At 38.2% G+C, this 20,385-nt stretch overlaps 1 protein-coding gene across 6 annotated transcripts in view; it reads left to right on the top strand.

Moving 5' to 3' along the window:
* The window catches only part of ELMO1 (engulfment and cell motility 1), a 395,377-nt gene that overhangs the window by 317,867 nt on the left and 57,125 nt on the right, over positions 1 to 20,385 (top strand). Inside the window, exon 1 of one of the 6 annotated variants that reach the window (XM_075586636.1) lies at positions 687 to 1,031. The exons of the other annotated variants lie outside the window; for them this stretch is intronic. The gene's annotated coding sequence lies outside the window, so the exon portion shown is untranslated. Of the gene's footprint in view, positions 1 to 686; positions 1,032 to 20,385 lie in introns of those variants that run through there. 6 annotated transcript variants of the gene reach the window in all.

The following is a 20,385-nucleotide window of genomic DNA, read 5'->3' as shown; positions in this document are numbered from 1 at the left end:
GGTTACAAAAGGACTACCACAAAAAAAATTCTTATTGAATTATGTTACTCAAATATTTTACATTTAAGACATTTATTCCACTAGAATAAATATTTCATTTTGATTATAAATTTTAGTGCACAGCCTGTTCGGCTAGTCTACCTCAAATATTGATTTTAAGCCTCATTGTGTCATTAAAATCATTTTATTTTGAGGTGTGCATTGGATTACTGTACAAGCTTTTTGTCCCATCCATATTGATTTGTTTGCTTATATACATGTGCTAACACTGAGAGCTGTGGGTGGTTACGAGTGTGAGAACACCCAGGTTGTCTCCTCAGAGTTTATCATGTTTCAGAGACTAGGAGACACAGTGGGAAAACCAGACTCGCCACATCAAATTTAAGTAATGAGGGGAGGGAGGGGGGCGAGATGAGATTGTAGTTGATTATGAATCTGGCAGCAGATGTTCTATACAAATCCAGCTCACTACATCCTGTCTGTTTCCATGGTGATAGAATAAGTAATTATTGAGCCCAGACTCTCCCTCTCTTCCCCTCTCCCCAACAAGGTGAAAGCTGGAAATGAATTTGAACTCTCTTTCTACGCTGTTGTATGTCTCAGGGGGAGGGGAGGGTGGGGGGAGAGTGGCAGAGAGACACAAATGTAATTTAGTGCTGTATGATCTTGGAAAAGAAGTGTCTTTTTTTTTTTTCTAGAAGAAAAATGTCTCTAAGCTAAACAAATAGGCAGGAATTTCCCTGGAATAGAAATTGGCCGCGATTGGCTGGTGTAAGCTGGCCCCTGCCTATCAGATCACAGCTGGTTTCACAGTACTATAAACATAAGCAAAGCGACACGCTTATCACTTTGGACCTGATCTGTACAGCTGTCGTAGGTGTACAAAGGGGAGAGAGCCTGGCAGCACATGAACGTACCGGGCACAGATTCCATCTGTGTTTTTATCGGGGATCATCTGCTGGTTATGGGAGTGAATTATACCTAAAGGGGAAAAACACTGTAACTCAATACGATGGATCGGCGGAATATGTGTAAGTAGCACACAGCTTACTTTTGTAGTTTCACAGCCAGCATGAAAACAAACAGATCACTCTGTCTGCTTGCACAGAACTCATCAAACAAGAAAAATTACAGAACATCATTTCAGCCTCTGTTCTGTGGCACATTGTCTATTCAGGGACTTCTGTGTTAGCATGAGCATAGCATATAGATTTACTTTAAGGATCCTGATTTCTCTCTTTATGCATAATAAATATACCAATTTGTCATATACTCTTGAAGAGACCTGTGAGGTTTCAGAAGCGTTGTGCACTGTCATGTTTTAAATACGCTCTTGTTAAAAGTCTTGCAACCTAAAACATATGTACTCTGCAGGATCACTATACAATAGCTTTTAGAACTTTGAACATTACATTTAGCTTTCATCTTTTTAAATATGGTGCTTCCAATGATTTGTCAGGATATTTTAAATGAAGTGTGATGTCCTGCGATGAAGCAGAGTACAATTACTTTATTATGTCTCTTCAAGCAATGATTGTGGAAAATGTCTATAGGGTTCGTTTACAAAAGTGTTGTAGCCATTATCAATCATTAATGGCTATTCACTTGGATATCAACCATTGATACTGCTTAATTTATTACCCGTTAGTAAATAGACAACAAAGCCTCTCCCAAATTGGCCAATTATGTGGACTGCCAGTGTATGAGTTGCAGCACCTCCTCATTAAACTACAATAGTGCCACTGGGGATACTATCCCACAGAAACTGTCATTGATGGTAGTTTTCCATGTGATAGTGCTGCAGTCGGCACTATTGCAGTTTCATGAATAATTCCCAAAATGTTCATGAAAACTGGTCAAGACGAAAGCCTAACCATAATTTACAAAATCTGTATGTTGTTGCACACCATGGAGGCAGTGTATACAAAATAGCTTGTTGACAAATAATTGGAAGAGTTTATTGCATCCAAAAATACGTTTCCCCAACTATAATCATTAGCATCATATGGTACGGTTGTATGTCATTATTCATGACCCTTCAGTGGGCGCACGTTTTCTGGTGTGTGTCATGTTCAAATGTTCAATAAGAATTTTTTTTTTTGCGTCTACTTGCATTTTTCTTTAATGCCAGACAATTTTTGCCGCGTTTCAGACGCACAAGAGTGGCGCCTGCTTTTTCATCTTCCTACACGTTTAATTGGCAAATATGCACCACCGACAACATCCAAACTTCACCTATCCCAACTTTCCACTCATTTTTGTCTTGGTGCCGCCCAACACATTAATATCGGGTTTATACATTAATGCACCAAATTGCATTCATTTGTAATTTTGTTCGATCACTTTTACCAAAAAAATAGCTTTTAGCGCCGCTTTATACACTGCTCCCCTCCCCCCCATATATTTTGAGGTGTAAGGTGTCAAGAGCAGGTATTCTTGGGTAATCTTAGCAGTTTAGTCTTGACTGTCTTCTGTTGGACTTTTTAACTCAATTTAGACAAAACCTATTATTCTGCTTTCAACATAAGCTGTAAGTGAAGCTATGGGATATAAAAATGCAGGGTAGACTTCCCTTTCTTTGTCTTGTCAGAAGAACACAGCTAGTGCATTATTATAGGTTCAGTTCAATCTGATTGTAATCCATTGTTACAGGGCTTCTTGTTCCTTGTGTATACAGACCCGTAACTCTTTCTAGTCCCGAGCAATTCACTGAATCCTTTATATTGTAGACTCAAAATATAAAGATTATTGTAATCCACACATTGCATGGTGGGCATATTCCAAATTCTACTTAACCCCCCACCCCCCCAGCCCCCATAATACCTGGCTGTTAATCAGTGTCATACCTTTATCATACTTACACTAATGTCTTTGTAATAACCATCCAAAGATAAGTGAGCAGAGGTGGAAACATTAGCATTTTGGAAGTTTGGTTCAGCTGTGTAAGATGATAATTGGCTCGTGGCTTTGTTGTTTTGATGAATTTGGCACTTTTCATCTTGAGTGCCCTCTCTGCTCCTGTTGGCATTGTGTGTATTTTGCCCGTCTTCCTTGATTCCCCACTGTGGAGTTTGACATTGACCTACATTTCTAGTAGGCAGGAGCACAACTAAAGCTAGACTTAGGTAGCTGATGGACTTCTTTTTAAAGGCACAGTCTTACATTTACCACAATCAAATAATCACCGTGATAAATAGGTGACAATTAGGTGATTGATGCTTTAAAAAATAATATAAAAAATGCGTATACGTATCTTAACATTATTTTTGGAGGTGCGGGAACTTTTCATTTTTTTAACTTTGAAGGGAGAGGAGATGTGATTGTTCTTCTTTTCTCCGACACTATTGTAAAAGTTTAGATTTATTCACATTCTTGCCTATCCGATAAATTAACAAAAAACAAGACAAGAATGAAATAAATGGCAAGAGAAAAGAACACCCTAAATTACAGTTCTCCGTATTTGCAATTGTTATTTGACTATTACAGTATTATTTGAAAATTTTTAAAAGTGTCCATCATCTACTAAACAGATCACTGCGCCAATGTATAACAACAATTGTGGCGTGTTGTGCGGCACGTGGAAAGAAATGAATAAAGAACAAAATGGCACATGGGGATGGAGTTAGAGGCGAAGTTTGGCGGTCATCATTTGCTCACCTATACAAATGATATTTATACAAAATATGTTTCATTTCATCCTATGTGGGTGTGCCCTTTAATTTACACTAATACTTTCATTTACAATGTCTGCATAAGGATACTCATCACTGAAGAAAATAGCCTGCTCTGATTGTTTGTCGAAGAAGAATGTTAGCTGGTCAAAATCAAAATATTCTGCTGCCTTAGGTAATATATAAAGCACTTATAAAGTCACACTGTGCGCTTGGAAATTCTGTGCTGATTTCCCTATGAATAACAATTCCCATGATGTGGCTGATTTCACCCTCATATGAGTGCACAATATCAAAAGAACCACTTGCATATCCAGTTGTTAGAAGGAAAACATGGAGGATACCAAATATTGTATGTTTGTAATGTTATTGATATAGCACCAAGAGTGCTACAGTATATCATTAATATATTTATTATTTCCAAAATTACAATGGCAAGTAAATATAGTACCAACAATGGGGATAAGCGCAACAGGTACATGACAACATAAAGCAAACGGAGACCCTGCCCTTACAATCTAAGTGGTATGTTGGGAGGCTTACAGACACAGTAGCATTAAAAGTGCATTATTAAAAGTGCAGGCAGGGAGGTCAAGGGCATCTAGTGGTTGTATTAGAGTCGTAAAAAATGTATTGAGATGCTGCTTTTAAACTGTGGATATCCAGCTGGGCTTTGAATGCGAAAAGTGAAAGGGCTTGATGAATATTGTGTGGAAGAGGGTTCTATAGGTAGGGACAGATTAGTGGAAAAGGAGGTTCCTCAAATGTTTTTTGTCTGGAAACCAGGAGATTGGGTAATGTTGACTCATGGTCATATGACATCTTATGTTTCTGTAAGATATCTGGCCCATTTACTATCATGTCTTCTGCAGCGATAGACCTTTTAAGAACTAGAAGACACCTTACAGCCCATTGGCTTCAATGGGTTGTAGGGTATCTCCCAGTGCCAGTAGCTGTAAAATACAGTACTACATAGGTACCTGTAAAGAAACATTCCTATAATATTATATATAGTCGTATAAGACCGCACTTCCCACTCCTAATAATAGTGTTTGATGAAGGTAGTGCGTGGGATCAAGGACCCCCTCCTGCCCCCCTAAAGGTACGCAATAATCAAATATGAAAAAGGGGTAGAATCCCAGCACTATATCACAATAGGCAATTACTTCGATAAAAAATAATGTATAGTAATGTTTGTCATCCGATACTGGAAAGTACATATGTCAAATGATGCATTTAAAGAGATGGCACCCTGGCAGCACAGGATAAACACCGAATATGTATAAAAACATCCAAAATATCAAGTAACAGTCCTGTGAAGCTCTAGGCTCTCAAAGTATAACAGGTAACTGAATTGGAAAAGTGCAAAGAACGTCATTTAATCTGACACATGCAAATGCTCTGCAAAGTAACCCTGGGGTCAGTTACTAGTCCCCAAGCAAATCTGGTTTATTATGGCCCGTGGGTCTGAAATATGGGGATAAAAACACTACCTTATAGTGTACTGCAGTATCTGTTGCCCTGAAAACCTGTCCTTTTGTACTGAACTTGAGAACCCTGGGCAATGGCTGGCAACAGTTTTATCCAGAAACATAGCGACATAGTCATTTGATATATTCTGCTTTAATATGCACCTTTTTAAAGTAATCCATAATTCTCACTTACCCTCCCCCCTCCACAATAAGCAAAGTAACATGTTAGGTTGGTGGTATGAGACGCACGATGAAATATGACATACTTACTGGTAAAGTTACCGGTTTGACACTTCGCTTCAGTGGAAACAAAATGGCTGCCAAATCTTGCGGGTCAGTGGTAAGCCGCAACATCATCTGTTGTGGCTTCTTATTTAAATCCACCAGAGAAACCCGGAAGTAATGCCGGTTCCCTTCCTATCCTGTAAAAGAAAAATAAAGGGGTTGAAAATGGAGGTATTACTAAATAGAGACAGGTGATTCTATGGGTGTGGTGAATATGTGAGAGTGAATGCACTTTTTAGAGCTTATAGTTGATAGTCATAAACTCAGTTGTAAGTAAATCAGTTGTAGAGAGTGTAACAGCCGGCTTAGCCTGCATTGGGTTTAATGTTCCCTGGAGGTACAATAAAGGTGCTAACCCTATATATACTGAACTGTATGTGGTCTTGGAAGCAACACAATAGGCTGAAATAGAAGTAGGAACGTGCCATTGACATCTGTTTGAGAGGAAATGAATCAAAAATGATGATGGGACAACAGATTTTCTGATTTGTGTAGTTAATAGAAAGTGCCAGATGCTGTTCTGTGCTCATGCAGTCAAACACATTCTGTACCCATAGTAGAGCAGCAGACAGCTCTCACATAATGGAAATTAAACAGCAAACTCCTGGAATCAGCAAGACCTATAGATTAGCTATAATCTCTATTTGTGTTATATGGTAAAAATGTGGGTAACCTGAAATCCTTTGTGCTTTACAAAAGTCCATAGGACAATTAGAAATGCTAGCTGGAATAGATTTGCTTTATTGTTTTTATGAATCTTGATATAGGTGATATACACACACACACACGGGTATATTACAGTTTATGTATATTCTTTGTTGTTGTTTACTTACAAGTTATATGCTCTTATCCTTGTGTTGTATCTGTACGTTCCTTCTCTTTTAAATTGTCCAGTATTTTTCTCCTGTGAAGCGCTGCATACATGGTTAGCACAATCTTGGAAATAAATATGTGTCTGTATGTATATATGAATAGAATAGAAAGGGTGTGTATAATATATATATATATATATATATATATATATATATATATATATATATATATATATATGTTACTTCATTATAACTGTGTATATAATGAAAGAACCAATGTTAAAGCATTTGACCCTATGTAGAGCAAAATAATCGAAATAGCTGTCCGATGGAGGATGTGGAATTCAGCATATTAAATAATATAAAGTAAAACCATTTTGTTGTATAAAAACATGAATGGGGGAAAGTCTAGACTGGTGGACCACACTTACGCATTCGTATAGTTTTGTCATATTTGAGCATAACCCATAATATTAAGATTAAGTACATATTTTCTAATAATATATTTTTTAGTTGTGTTCGTGGGGCACCATTAGCTCACAGAAATGTAACTCACAAGAAATGTGGATGTGTAATCAACCAAGACGTGGTTGACAGTATCTAATTAAGGCTCCTATTTCATTATCATTTTCTAATGCACGACCAACCAAAGTGCTGTTTCAGTACCTTGGACAGGTTCAGGAAACCCTGGAAGAAGGGGACAAAAGCAATATATGTTGACCAAATAAAATATGTACTATTAGTTTGTGTTGAGATAAGGCCAATGTTTATCAGACCTAACATTACTACAGTCGTTTTTCTTTTGTTGTTGACACTTAAAACATATAATTGTAAGTGTAATTCTTCACTGTGTTCACTGCAATGTTCTCAATCTGCATTGTAATTGAGGGGAGATTTCAAAATGAGATGTACATATTGATGGGGTTTTTAAAGTAAAATGTTTTACAGTAATGGTTTATGGAAGGACCACAAAAGAGTCATCTTATAAGAAAAGTTCAGCGTAAAATAGCAAAAAGTGGGCAAAGTAAATTTGCTAAACCTACTCAAAATCAATCTTTTTTTTGCATGTCTAGACCTGCAATGTCTCCATTAAACACTATTGGGATGATGTGTCAAGATGGAGGTATTTTCTCCAGAACATGGAACATAAATGTTTCCACCAGTGGCAATGTATGAAGCTTGTTAATTTTGCTTAAAATGCAGCCTTTATGCACAAACATTTTGATACATCTCATTATAATATTGCACTGACTATCCCCTGCCTATCTCCTCCTACAACCACTTCCCAAACCGATCACTACCACAAGAGTTCCACATCTGGAGCAAAGCATTTCGATACAATTTGCACCTGTTCTGACACTTGAGATATATATATATATATCTATATATATATATATATATATCCCTTACTACCTTTATTATGCATGACACGTTACTGCTAAACCATTCTTTGTTTTGAAATACAGCAATACTTTCAAAATTCACTACATGTTTCCCTGAAGGAGAATTTGTTTCTGAAAATCTGGCCTTGCTTGCTACGGGCGACAGGTCAGACACGAGCTATTTAAGATTCAGTACATGTATGTGTTCCACAGTGAATCCATGTGTTGCTATTTTTTATTATGAGGGGATAAAACTGCAAACATTGTTTGCCTTGCATCCTGGCACTCTCCATGAGCAACTCTCCATGAGCAATTCTCCATGAGTGACCATATTTTCTCTTATATTACAATGCATATGCTTCACTGATACAGTAAATATTTGTCTCCACTCAAAGACATGCATATAACTCATCAGAGGTAGGCAAATCATTCATGGATGGGGGCAAAACAAGTGAATACTGCTGACCATGGTAAAAATGTAAAATATGCCTTCATGAGAAGGTGTTCAATGTAGGTGATTTCCCCAGAAATTCATCTAAATGAGCTCATCCTAATTTACATAAAATTATATTTAATCGTCAAGAGCCTACTTATTTTAGTGAGGGGAGTTTCGAATTAAGTGATGAAGGAAATAAACAACAAAGAGAACCACCACAAATTGGTAATCTAGGCGATTTCACTCGAAAGTCCTCCAAATGTCTTAACTCTCATTTACTGTAGTTTCAAAATGACAGAAATCATAATAAACTAGTGCAAAATCCCATTGCTTGCAGTGCAGCATACGTGCCAGCAGACTAAAGTCAGCTTTGCGATGAAGATGAGATTGTATTCCTGTTATACCAAAGTTGCTAGCAGACTAGCAAGAGGGAATAAAACCAGTACTGGATCATCACATTGCTGACCCGATGTTAGTTGGCAGGTGGGGTACAGCCAAAGGTCTACAATCTGCTTAAGGAACGATCATGTTCCCAGTCATCAACCAAGGATTGTGAACTTTGGCATACTGAGGCTTCACTTACAGTGTAGTATTGACAAAGGTTTAGGAGTTGCATTAGCTTTGTTGTAGCTTCAAGCTTCCGGCTACTGTATATTGTAAAATCTTCGTTTTACAACATGGGTATGATTTGTTTGTGAAAAAAAGCTGAATACAAGCTCAAGGAAAAGCACTGTAATAAACACTGTAATATCTGAATAATAGGGTAATAGAGAGTGGGATAAGTACAAAATGTATCCACTACTTGAATTGGCCAAATGAGTTAGAGGGAGCGAAGAGGACATGTCTAGGGTAATATGAGTGACCCACACAGTCCATAAGGGGTCAATATGTTACCTCTTTCGTAGCTAGGAATGGTGGTCTTACCCAGTGCCTCATGTATATGATCGGTGTGGAGCCGCTTATGCTTCCTGTAGCTCACCGCCTCCCCCTCAACTGGCCAGGCGCTGTAGGAGGATCCCTACTGCCCGTGTGCATCACTCCAATCACAAAAAGACTGAGTAGAAGAAAATAAAGGATTGGTGGGACTGCACACCCCTGAAAAATAGCCAAACTCACCAGATGTAGAAAAAAAATTTAAAAAAAGTTTATTAATTACATACTAAAAAAAACACGAAACAGAATACATAGACAAAAATCTCCTCCCACGTGTTTCGCACCGGGTTGGTGCTTTCTCAAGGAGTACTGCTTGAGAAAGCACCAACCCAGTGCGAAATGCATGGGAGATTTTGGTCTTTCTATGTATTCTGTTTCTTGTTTTTTTTTAGTATGTTATCAATAATCTTTTTTTTTTTATTTTTTCTACATCTGGTGTGTTCCGCTATTTTTCATGTGTTTGCAGTCCCACCAATCCTTTATTTTTTTCTACTGGGTCTGATCTGTGCCGACATAATATGACGTACAGTGCATTTGGACTGTAAAAGTACATATGTTGACTGGAATAATGAATTAATAGTTAGCGAAGTTTAACGATCAATTGGTGAATCTATCTATTATCACTTTGAAAATGTAGTACTCATTGGAATGCTATGCAGAATAATATGTAGTACATTCTATACGTTTACGACATTCCTGTTCATGTTGTTCTGCTCAGTGGGCAGGAAGTCACCAGAGATAAGGATGGAAGTATAGAGAGGGGTATTACATACTCCGTTCCCTCGCAAAGGAATCATGTCCTACATATTTGATATAATCCGTGGAATTTTTCAGGGGCATTAAAAATACAGTGGAGGAGCGCAAGAGAGAAATGTGAGACTTCAGGTGTAATAAAGCAAATATATGCGGAAAACAAAGTGCTTGACTGGGTTGTTAAAACAAATCCATCTAACTGATTATTGTGTTGCAGTCATTCGGTGATACCTGACGGTCATTAATTTCAAGAGTAAATATATTTTATTAGATTTCAAGTAGCATGCCTAATTTTTATGAGCCATTTTCTTATTGAACAGTGTCTTTTCACCTGCACGTTAACTATGCACATAAACTTTATTGGCCGCAAGCGGCTCGCTCGTTTCATTGATGAGTTCACTGAGGGTTTATTTGTGTGTTTTTGCCACTGGAGTAATTAATAGGAAGCAAATAGGAAAATGCCGCTTTTAAAGGTTTCATTTGCATGTTGGAACTCGGCCAGTGTAAGGCAGGCTGGTCTCAATATGCGCTTATAAAAGATAAATCTCTCTCTCTCTCTCTCTCTCTCTCTCTCTCTCTCTCTCTCTCTCTCTCTCTCTCTCTCTCTCTCCACATACATACATACATACATACATATATACATACATACATACATACATATATACAGAATGGCAGCATACACTGAAAAAAAAAGGTCTCAGCAGAGAAAGTGAGATGCATAAATAGATATAGGTGTGTGTATGAATGTATGTATGTATAACATACACATTATTTAAGTTATGGTGGGGGAAAAAGGCGACTAAAAATATCCACCGTTGGCATATAGCCAATAAAGAATATCACTTGTGAGCACATTGACAGGTCTGCACCCCTGCCTTTGACCATTATCACCTAGCATACAGTGCTTCCACTGCAGCAAGGGATTCTGGGAAATGGCCACACGTGTCACCTTTTGCCTGAAATCCATTCTTATATGGAACCCTTATAAGCAAATGCTCGATGTTCACATATCTTTTAAGCACAGCATGGGATTAGATGCAAAGCCAGTCAAACCACTCACAGCCAGCTGTTTCAACCAACCTCACACTGATGAGACCCAAATGGTCGAAACAGCTGTCTGTGAGTGGTTTGACTGGATTTGCATCTAATCCCATGATGTGCTTAAGAGCTGTGTGAACAGCAAGCATTTGCTTATAGGGGTTCCATGTAAAAATGGATTTCAGGCAAAAGGTGACACATTGTGCGCTCATTTGCATGTCATTTCCCAGAATTCCTTTCTGCAGTGGAAGTACTGTATGCTAGGTGATAACAGTGAAAGGCAGGGGTACAGACCTGTCTAAGACATGTGAATGTGCTCACAAGTGATATTCTTTATTGGATATGGATATGTATATATACATACATACACACACACACGTGTTTCATTTTCATAAAAAGCTTGAAAATAAAACTGTATTAATCAAGATTAATAGAAAAAGAAACCTTCAAATTCCAACCTGTTAAGCCATGGTTTCCATTGCAGTTTTTCCTCATGCCTTGAGCTCTAAGGAGAATGAGTGTGAATGTGACATTGTTCTAGTTTGCACTGTATCAGGGGAGTGTGTCTCTCCACTTAAGTTTACACATATGGCACTAGAGAATCCCACAGTGAATCCTAGTGAAGTTGTGATGCAAAATAATTGTTTTCTGTGTCTAAAATGGATGCAATCTGGAATGTTCTAAAACTGTCAGGCTTACTTATTCATTATTTCCTTTGGTGAAAACCAACATTTTATAAAAAAAGAATTACCTTCTGTCATGAACGGCATACCTGTGAGCATGTGACTTTTATATGTGACAAGAGTTAATGCACACAGCTATCTAGCTGAAGCCCATTTCGCCTGTGCAGGATCCTGCAAATGAGTAATATCCCCCTCCTCAAACCGTTACAAATATAACCTTAAAACACTGTCACTACCAAAATAATAATTCCAGGCCTTACCTGCAGAGTTTTTGGTCTCTGTTTACTAAGAAAAACATGTATCACACACAAAAATCTATTGTAAAAAAATGTGTCCAAAAATACAATTACCATCTTCAAAGCGTGCAAAGTTCAATTAGTGCCCAAAGATGATACATATTAAATTTTAGATTTAATATACAAAAGTAGTACACTATTTAGTTTACAGAAAACAGCATGTTACAATAAACAGACTATTTCATAAAACTTGAGCGGAAAAATAGAAAATCTAATTACGTTACCGCATAACACTATCAGATTTCTCATAGGGTCTTCAGTTGAAAATATGAATATTCACGTGTCAGCGCTGACACTCCGTTAGATGAAGTCCAAATTCATATCCTAAATGCATGGTTTTTATCCTAAAAATCCTCTACCTTGAGAACAGACTAAGCCCACCTTCTGGGTGTGTCCTTAAACTCATCACTCTCCAGTGACACCTTTACGGCTTGAAGAGAAAACATTGCTTTCCTTTTGACTCAAAAGATGCCCAAATATAGAAAATACCCCATAACTTCCGTTTTATCATCTGAAAGGATGCCATTTTTACTGTTGCGTTTGTATAATTAAAATAATCGTGTGGATATCAAAATTGATGCGGTTAAATGCAACGTTTTGAGAAACAAACAGATCATACATTTTGCACACTCACAATCATGGATTGTCTAGCATCAAATAATTAGTCAGATCGCAAATGTTGCATATTTTTAATTCTTGTGAATCATTATTAGATCCATGACATGTTGTATTTCGGAAATGTAGACAATCCTGTGGAAGATCTCCATGGCCAAACCCTCCAGTATTTCGAGAATACTGAGGAATTTCTTTTAAGTTACATTAAAAGGTTTTTTTTTTTTTTTTTTGCTTATTTCTACTGTGAGAAAGTGTTGTAACTCCAGATTTCAATCGCCTCATTTTCAAAAACAGGCTTTGGCCCCAGATAACCTCACTTCTAGACAAACAAAAAAAAACAGGCCAAGTCACTGACCCCAATAAAAACAATACTTCTTTTTAAGCTGTAACGTGTAACTCAGGTTAACTGTTTGTGTGCTAGTTTATTCAAATGCCCTCATCATTACACCTCATATGAACCAGATGGTCTCCTGGTGCTGAACTGCAGCACTCCAAACTCCGGAGATGCCCCCAATCGATGAGATATTTAATGTTTTGCTTTTGCAAGTACTTTCAAGGAGGAAAAAAGTAGCTGCAGGGTCAGCTAATTAGAATCTATGATGTCACCTCACAGGGATATCATAACTTTCTTATGACCACAAGAGCCAGAATTCCTATAAGGGGAGTTTTATAATGAAATATTTCAGGTGTCCCTGTAGCTTGAAGTGTTGGGGTTCTCAGCTCTCGGGTGACCTCCTCTTTCAAATAAAGTGTGTGTGTGTGTGTGTATAAAAAGCAGCACATGTTGCTGCTTTAAGTGTAAACCATTCCCTATATAAACCATTATGTATCATATTTCCTATAATTTTATTGAGCGTTTTTAACTTTTAAGAAACCATTTATGAAATGTTAAAGACAGTAGGGAAGAGGTTTCATATTGTAGCTGAATGCTATCAGTTTATAACAACGTCTATACGTGTGACCATGTGTAAAGGAGGGAAATTAACATGTATTTTTGATATTCAGTAGATTGTGTCTTTTGTTGGGTGATACAGGCCAATAGAAAGCCATGAGACAATCCTTTGTGGCTTCTTATTGGCCCACGTGACCTGGACATTTAAACCTGAGTAGGAGATACCGGCACCCCCTAAGGAGGTACGTATCACTGGAAGCAGGGGGTCCCCGGAGCTGAAAGGAATCCAGTTCAGCTCCAGAGACCCCATGCTTCAATCTCGCAACTATTAAATATATATATATAAGTAAGCAGGACTGCCGTCCCTAGGCGATGCCTTCCCCTGCTCACTGCCTGCTCATACTGTAGCTATAACTTCCATCAGGTTTTGTGGTAAAGCCAGTGGGAGATGCTCTGGGTTTCTAGATGAGCACTCAATTCTAATAATAACAACAACAACACATTTACTTTTTGATTTATTTGGTCTGTTATTTAACTTGCAGCCAGAAAATGCATGCACAATAGGTCAGGGAGCAAGTTCATTTTTAATTGTCTTGTATTCAAATAAATAATGGAATTAACTAACTAAATTGAGTGAATAACTAATTCACTGAGAAGGCACCGTGGCTGCTTCTTGTCAGCTCCGTATGCCGAGACATCGTTTAGTATCACACAAATAACAGGATCAGTACAATCTCAAAAACTAACAATATCAAAAAAAGTAGTACTTTGCAAATATACGGTATTCCAATTAGATGTAAATGGTTCCAAACATGGGATGTCCAGTTGGAGAAAAGCTAAAAGTCTTCATTGTTTCTTAAAGTAGCAATCTCAGCTATGCAGATTCTTGGATTTGTTATTTTACATGAGCCGAGGAGAAACATTATGGCCGCTGTGGTCAGGGGTCGCTACCGCTGCCAATAGCAATGTCACAAAATTCTATTGGTGATCCGGGGGGGGAGGGGCATGTTTGTTGTCTGCCATCATATTGGTCATTTTGTTTGTGTCAAAAGCGGTACATAAAAATACAATTACTTACAGAAGCAAAGGGATGCCGGGGGACCACAGATAAACTCAGAAGGACCCCAGGTTTCGGTAAAATTACAAAAGAAAAAAAAGACATTTTTAAAAAAATCCCCAAATGGGATTGCTGCTTTAATTATCTGCAGTTGGCCCTCGATTTGGGGGGGAAATTTGTTTTTTTTGAGAAGTTGGTATTTGATTTCAGGATGGCTGCTTGTAACTTCCTACCAAAAAAGACAATCACTCAGGGAGGGCCCTTGCTAATCAACTCACCAACAACTTCCTGTCAACGGGCATTTGTTCCTATCCCAGGATAGCCGATAGTTTTCATGCTGGTGGAACAGCGCAAACTTTTTAATGTGGTAGCAGATTTTTGAGCTATTCTAACAAAGTGTTCTGTATTATTTCTGTGCCTGACGAACCAGCAGAGCATATTGGCCAATTCTTCTTATTCATCTTCTTATTCATCAGGATGACTGCCTGATCTGTAAGAAATGTATACAGGCGTACCCCGCATTAGCGTACGCAATGGGTGCGGAGCATGTATGTAAAGTGAAAATGTACTTAATGTGAAGCACTTCCTTTTTTCCCACTTATCGATGCCTGTACTGTACTGCAATCATCATATACGTGCATAACTTATGTAAATAATGCATGTGTAACAGGCTCCATAGTCTCCATTGCGCACAGCTCCGGTACAGGTAGGGAGCCGGTATTGCTGTTCAGGACGGGCTGACAGGCGCAAGCGCGAGCTGCTGTTTGCCTATTGGGCGATATTTCTAATTCCCCTCCCAACTATTTCACACAGAGATTAAACTGCAAGATGTTTTTACTTATTTTATGTACTTGATGAGTTTTTAACGCTGTAGGATTTGAAGGTCTGAAGCTGATGATGTCTGTTATGCCAAAACAAAAACAAAGCAGACAGCATTGTGATCCACTGTGTTCTGCCAAGACTCGTAAAGATTGAGAGAGGAATGGTGTGAAAATGAAGACCAATTGTTTTACCAAGAGAGTGAACGAGAAGGAGGTTATTACAGATACTGTATATCAAAAAGGGTATAGATGTTTGTGTGTGTTTGTTATAGTCTTCACCTTGACAAAGGCTAATTCATGGAGTCTAAATATTGGATCACAATAAATACTTTTTTGATTTGGAAGACCGGGCACCTGTATTTCTCCTATATCCCATCTAATATGGAGCACGGGTGGTTACTTGCGCTATTTGTTGATTCTCCTTTAGTGAGTGCCTGCATTATCCTCTACCCGTGTTGTAGGTTGCTCGCCAGGATTCATTAATCTCTGATGCTAGGTATTCAAGTGAATGGCGTTAACGCTAGATTGGGGAGATTTGATTTGCAAGAGACATGTGGTGGGAGCTAGCACACAGTCAATGCTGAACATCTTAACCCCTTTGATGCCAAAGTGTGGCAGGCTCCGCTGATAGCAAACGGGTTACACAGTGTCAATGAAACAGAACAGGACATTCACTTGTTTAGTGAATGGTCCAGGTAGACGCCAAACTTTTCTCAGACAAACTAGGCTTTTATTATTTTATAGACACTGGGTATCAGACTCCTGACCACAGGGAGCCCACGTCTCAATGACAGTATATTTCCGAATCACTGCCTTTCTCCCCTTTCCTACCACTCACACCTGCAGTGTCCAAGCTGCGCATTCTTCAAAGTCTGGAAGACTGCAGAGAGAGAAGATGACAGCTTAGAATGCTAAACTGCAGTTTCGTCCTAGCTAAGTGGCACCTACTGCAGACATGAATCTGCCTCGCAAGAACGTCCATCAGTCAGTCTTACTACCCCATCCTTATAAGAAATTTCAGAGTGGAAGCTATCTGTCCTTGCTAAGGATTCTTTTTCACATTTGTAGTGATAGCTAACAGTCTTTTCATATTTGTTCTATTTTTTCTTTTCTTCTAAGGGGTATGTACAGTACAGTATTTCCATCTTAATACTGAAAATACTAAGCCAGTAAAGTAGGGGAAAGTCTTTAAAAGCTTTAGTCCACCAGCCATCCTCCCTATGATGTGGTACACATGGCTTTTTTATTTAACCTAAACAGTTACCTGGAGCAGAAGGGTGATTTGTTATTACAGGTCAACATCTAGTGCAAAGAAATCAGCACTAATAGCATCCTGTCACTGAGGAAAGTGGTACACATGACAATGACTTTCCCTTCAGTCAGCTTCATGGCGGGGACAATGCCGTCAGCCATTTTGATTTCCCACTGGCCTAGAAATTGACAGCTTAATTTATAGTTCCAGTTCAAGTAAAAGGAATATATATATATATATATATATATATATATATATATATATATATATATATATATATATATATATATATATATATATATAGTGGTTGACAAATCACCAAAAAATCTACTCGCCACACAAAAAAATCTACTCGCCACCTAGTACCAAACGTATGCTGCTTGGGCCAATAGGAGCTCGCCACGATGTTAAATCCACTCGCCCGGGGCGAGCAAATGTATAGGTTTGTCGAACACTGTATATATATATATATATATATATATATATATATATATATATATATATATATATATATATATATATATATATATACAATTCTCCCATCCAGTAGTATTTGAGCTTTAACCCTTCAATAAGTGATAGCAACACATTGCAAGACAATGGGAAATTGGCCTTTCATGCAGTGGAGTATTTAACTAAACTAGTTGGGTGTTTATTAGTTGGCTATTGCTGCAAAATGTATGAAAATGCATTTTATCCCTTTAACCCCACTGTTCTACAGCTAAGCACGTGTTCTATTTCTGCGACTATGATCTATGCTTACAAGACTCATGACCACTTTAAAAATAAATGAGCAAAACTTCTGATATCACCATTGTGAAGGTGTGTCAGGTACTGCATTAGCACCCATATTGTACATCTGCATGATCTATTTTGTAAATCGTTTTACCAGAGGATTAGAAGCTATAGGAGAGTAGAGTAACACTGCTGTACCACCAGTAATACTTGTACTACAGGTGGGGAACCTCTGACCTACATCTGGCATTGCGGAACCTATTGTAAGAATTCCTGCTGTGATGTTATTAAAAGTAACAACACAATTGATACAGTAATACGTCATTAGCTTATTTATTTTCTATTATCTTATGTTATGTTCAATTTGAAACGCGCTTTCACTGGAATTCCTTCTAATAGGTTCAGTTCTGAAATGGGCAAGCCATCAGTTTCTTACTGGAAACTCACAGCATTACACATTTTCTCTGGAGTTGTTTTTTTCCGAGGTTTCTATATTGAGAATTCTAATACATTATGGAATTCTTTTGTAGGAGTAGATCTACAATATAACTATTGGATTCTCACATCTGTGACACCAACCCACGTTTGGTTATTCTTGTCACACGAATTGCCAACAATAGAACATGTTGATCTAGAATATTCTTTCTTCAATGGAGTTTGTTTTCAGGGGAAAATCCCTCAAAGGAACACATTTCTGTAGAATGCCGGATTGGAACTGCACAGAAAATGGTGTTGTGAAGTAGAGAAGTAGCTGTGAAGTAGCTAAATGTTTTTAAAACACTATAGTGCTGCTACAGTAAAAATAAAAGCAATGGAAATGGTTTTGGTTGTCAACTTTGAGGTACCCAAAATATGGAGATTTAAGGAGTGTGGACCAAATAAATGAATACAGTTTTAAGGTTACATTGCCACTGCTGCCTTTAAATTATATGTTTGTTTGTTTTGTATGTGTTGATAAAGGGACTGACTAAAGCTGACTAAGCTTTGATTTTGACAAATGCAACCCTGGAAAATACATTCATTATTTAAAACCCGCAAATTAAAAAAAAATGTTCAGGTAGGCAAGATTTTACCTGTAATGCAAAAAGGGCTTCAAAATGTTAGGCCCATATTTACTAAGCAGTGCTATTCCTTAAAACACCTGGCAGCTCTAGAAGACATTATTATAGCTCATTTGCTTAAATGGGCCCCAATTAATCTTCTTCCACTTGAATGTGTCTTATAGAATAGTGCCATTTTGCAAATGTGGCCATAGACATACAGTAACCTTCAATATGCTATGAATGTGTCTTCTCCCTTTCGTGGACATTTATAAGGTTGCAGGCCTGTGATTGTGGGGGCAGCCTAATGTCTCTCCCCCAAGCGCTTTAAAGGAGCCTTCAGTTCCACACCTCACTCCACCCTTGCATCCTCCTCCTCACCCCCTCCTCTATTTCAATAATCTCTCATAATAGGGTGGGCCCTCTTTTCTGGACTAACCTGTACGTGCCCTTGGGCCAAAAGTCTATTATCAGGTTGCATTGTTCTTCCTGAGTGGCATCGTTCCTCCCGAGTCGACGTAGGGGTGGTTACCTTTCATAGTACCTCATTTTCTGGTGTCTTTGATAGGAGTTTCAGAATACTATGTACTGTACAGTGCTATGCTTAATTTTGCCAGAAAATTGATGCTGAAGCCCTTATACAATATGTGGTGAAGCCGCTTTTCTGTTCTAGAGAAGACATAGAAAAAGAGAGCCAATTTCTTCTCCAGCAACAGACAGTAGCTACTAGAGATGGGTGGAACAGTCCGAATCCCTTACCCAGAATTCCACGGATTATATGGACCAAATCTATCCCCCCACCACAATCCAACTATGGATTGGGTACTAAAAAGCCAAATGAATTGATTCAAATCCAGATGGATTTGTAAGAATCGAAACACAGATTTTATATTGAGAAACTATCATTTTAATCGTGTCTCCAGTTGTACAGTATATACTGTATATCCCCCCCAAACGTCCATCCAAATACATTAGAGAGACATGACTATGCTGAAAAAGGAGCACACATGAGGTACCTGGCTGGGAGATATGCTAATGGCTATGCAAATTATATTCAAATGAGTCCCATCCCACACTTCCTAAAAGGATTTCCATGCCAACTATTTTAAAATGTCCTTATGTCTCTTGTATAATCGCTGCGGTGTAACAGAACGCAGCATTCCAGTTTTAACATAAAAAGAAAAGTTTATTCTTTAATTAAAATAAATACTTGCATGCAAAAATGGTGGTGACGTCAAATAAGTTATAATATCTTCAAAGATGGTTTCAGAATTATTCTTTTCCTTGTGTTAACCCTCTATCTGATCTCGGTGGTATATCTTCTCTCCTAATATTAACCCGTTTCTCTCCTCCTCGGTGTAATCCTTCTCTCTACTTAATCTATCAGTATTTATCCAGAGAATATCCCGTAGTCAGGATTCCTTCTTCCAATACTAGGACCAAATATGGCATCTATATGTGTCCAAGAATAGATTCGATTTAACCAGCTGATAAGTGGATGTCTAGTGTTAAAGATATAATTTATTGTGAATTAAAGTGAATAAAGGCGCTAACTACTTAACATTAAGTGACAATAAATGCAAAATCCAGTGCAATTAAAGTGATATGCTAAATTTAAATAAAACCAAAATAATAGACAGATATTAAATAACCCTGCTCGAACCCTCTAGTGGAACCTGTTTCACGGGTTCCAGGAAGAAAGATATGTTTCAGACAGTCCAGGGGGAGCACATATGGGAAACAAAAGACAAATAATAAAACAATTTAAGTGCAGACGTTTAGGATATAGAGATCAATGATGTGTTGAAAATCTTGGCTCTAAAGGTGAATCTACTCACAAGATGGTTGTGGTTAAAAATGCAGTTAGCAGATAGGGCTGCTGCCCATATAGATATAGTGGTGTGTGGGATTCCCTCCAGGCACGTCTCGCCAGTTGGGAGATGGTATATATAGAGGAGAAAGACAGCAAAACATAGCGTGATCTGATAGAAACTTTATATAAAAATTAAACATATAAAATGTGCACTTACAATGTGCTAGTTAAAAGTAAGCATTTATCACAATCAATGTGAATTCTGTGGGTACTGTGCAGCTCTCACCGCCTCCCCTCGCCGTCCCGGAGCTCCTTCGCCTGCACCTCAAGAGTCCAACTCCTCTCAGTGTGTCCTCCGGTGCGTGTGACGTCACGGCTCTGTGAGTGGTGAAGCTACGG

The sequence above is a fragment of the Ascaphus truei genome, chromosome 2, assembly GCF_040206685.1.
Source record: "Ascaphus truei isolate aAscTru1 chromosome 2, aAscTru1.hap1, whole genome shotgun sequence".
Taxonomy (NCBI): Eukaryota; Metazoa; Chordata; class Amphibia; order Anura; family Ascaphidae; genus Ascaphus; species Ascaphus truei.
Note: the sequence above shows the minus strand (reverse complement) of the source record. Positions and strands in the feature narration are given on the sequence as shown.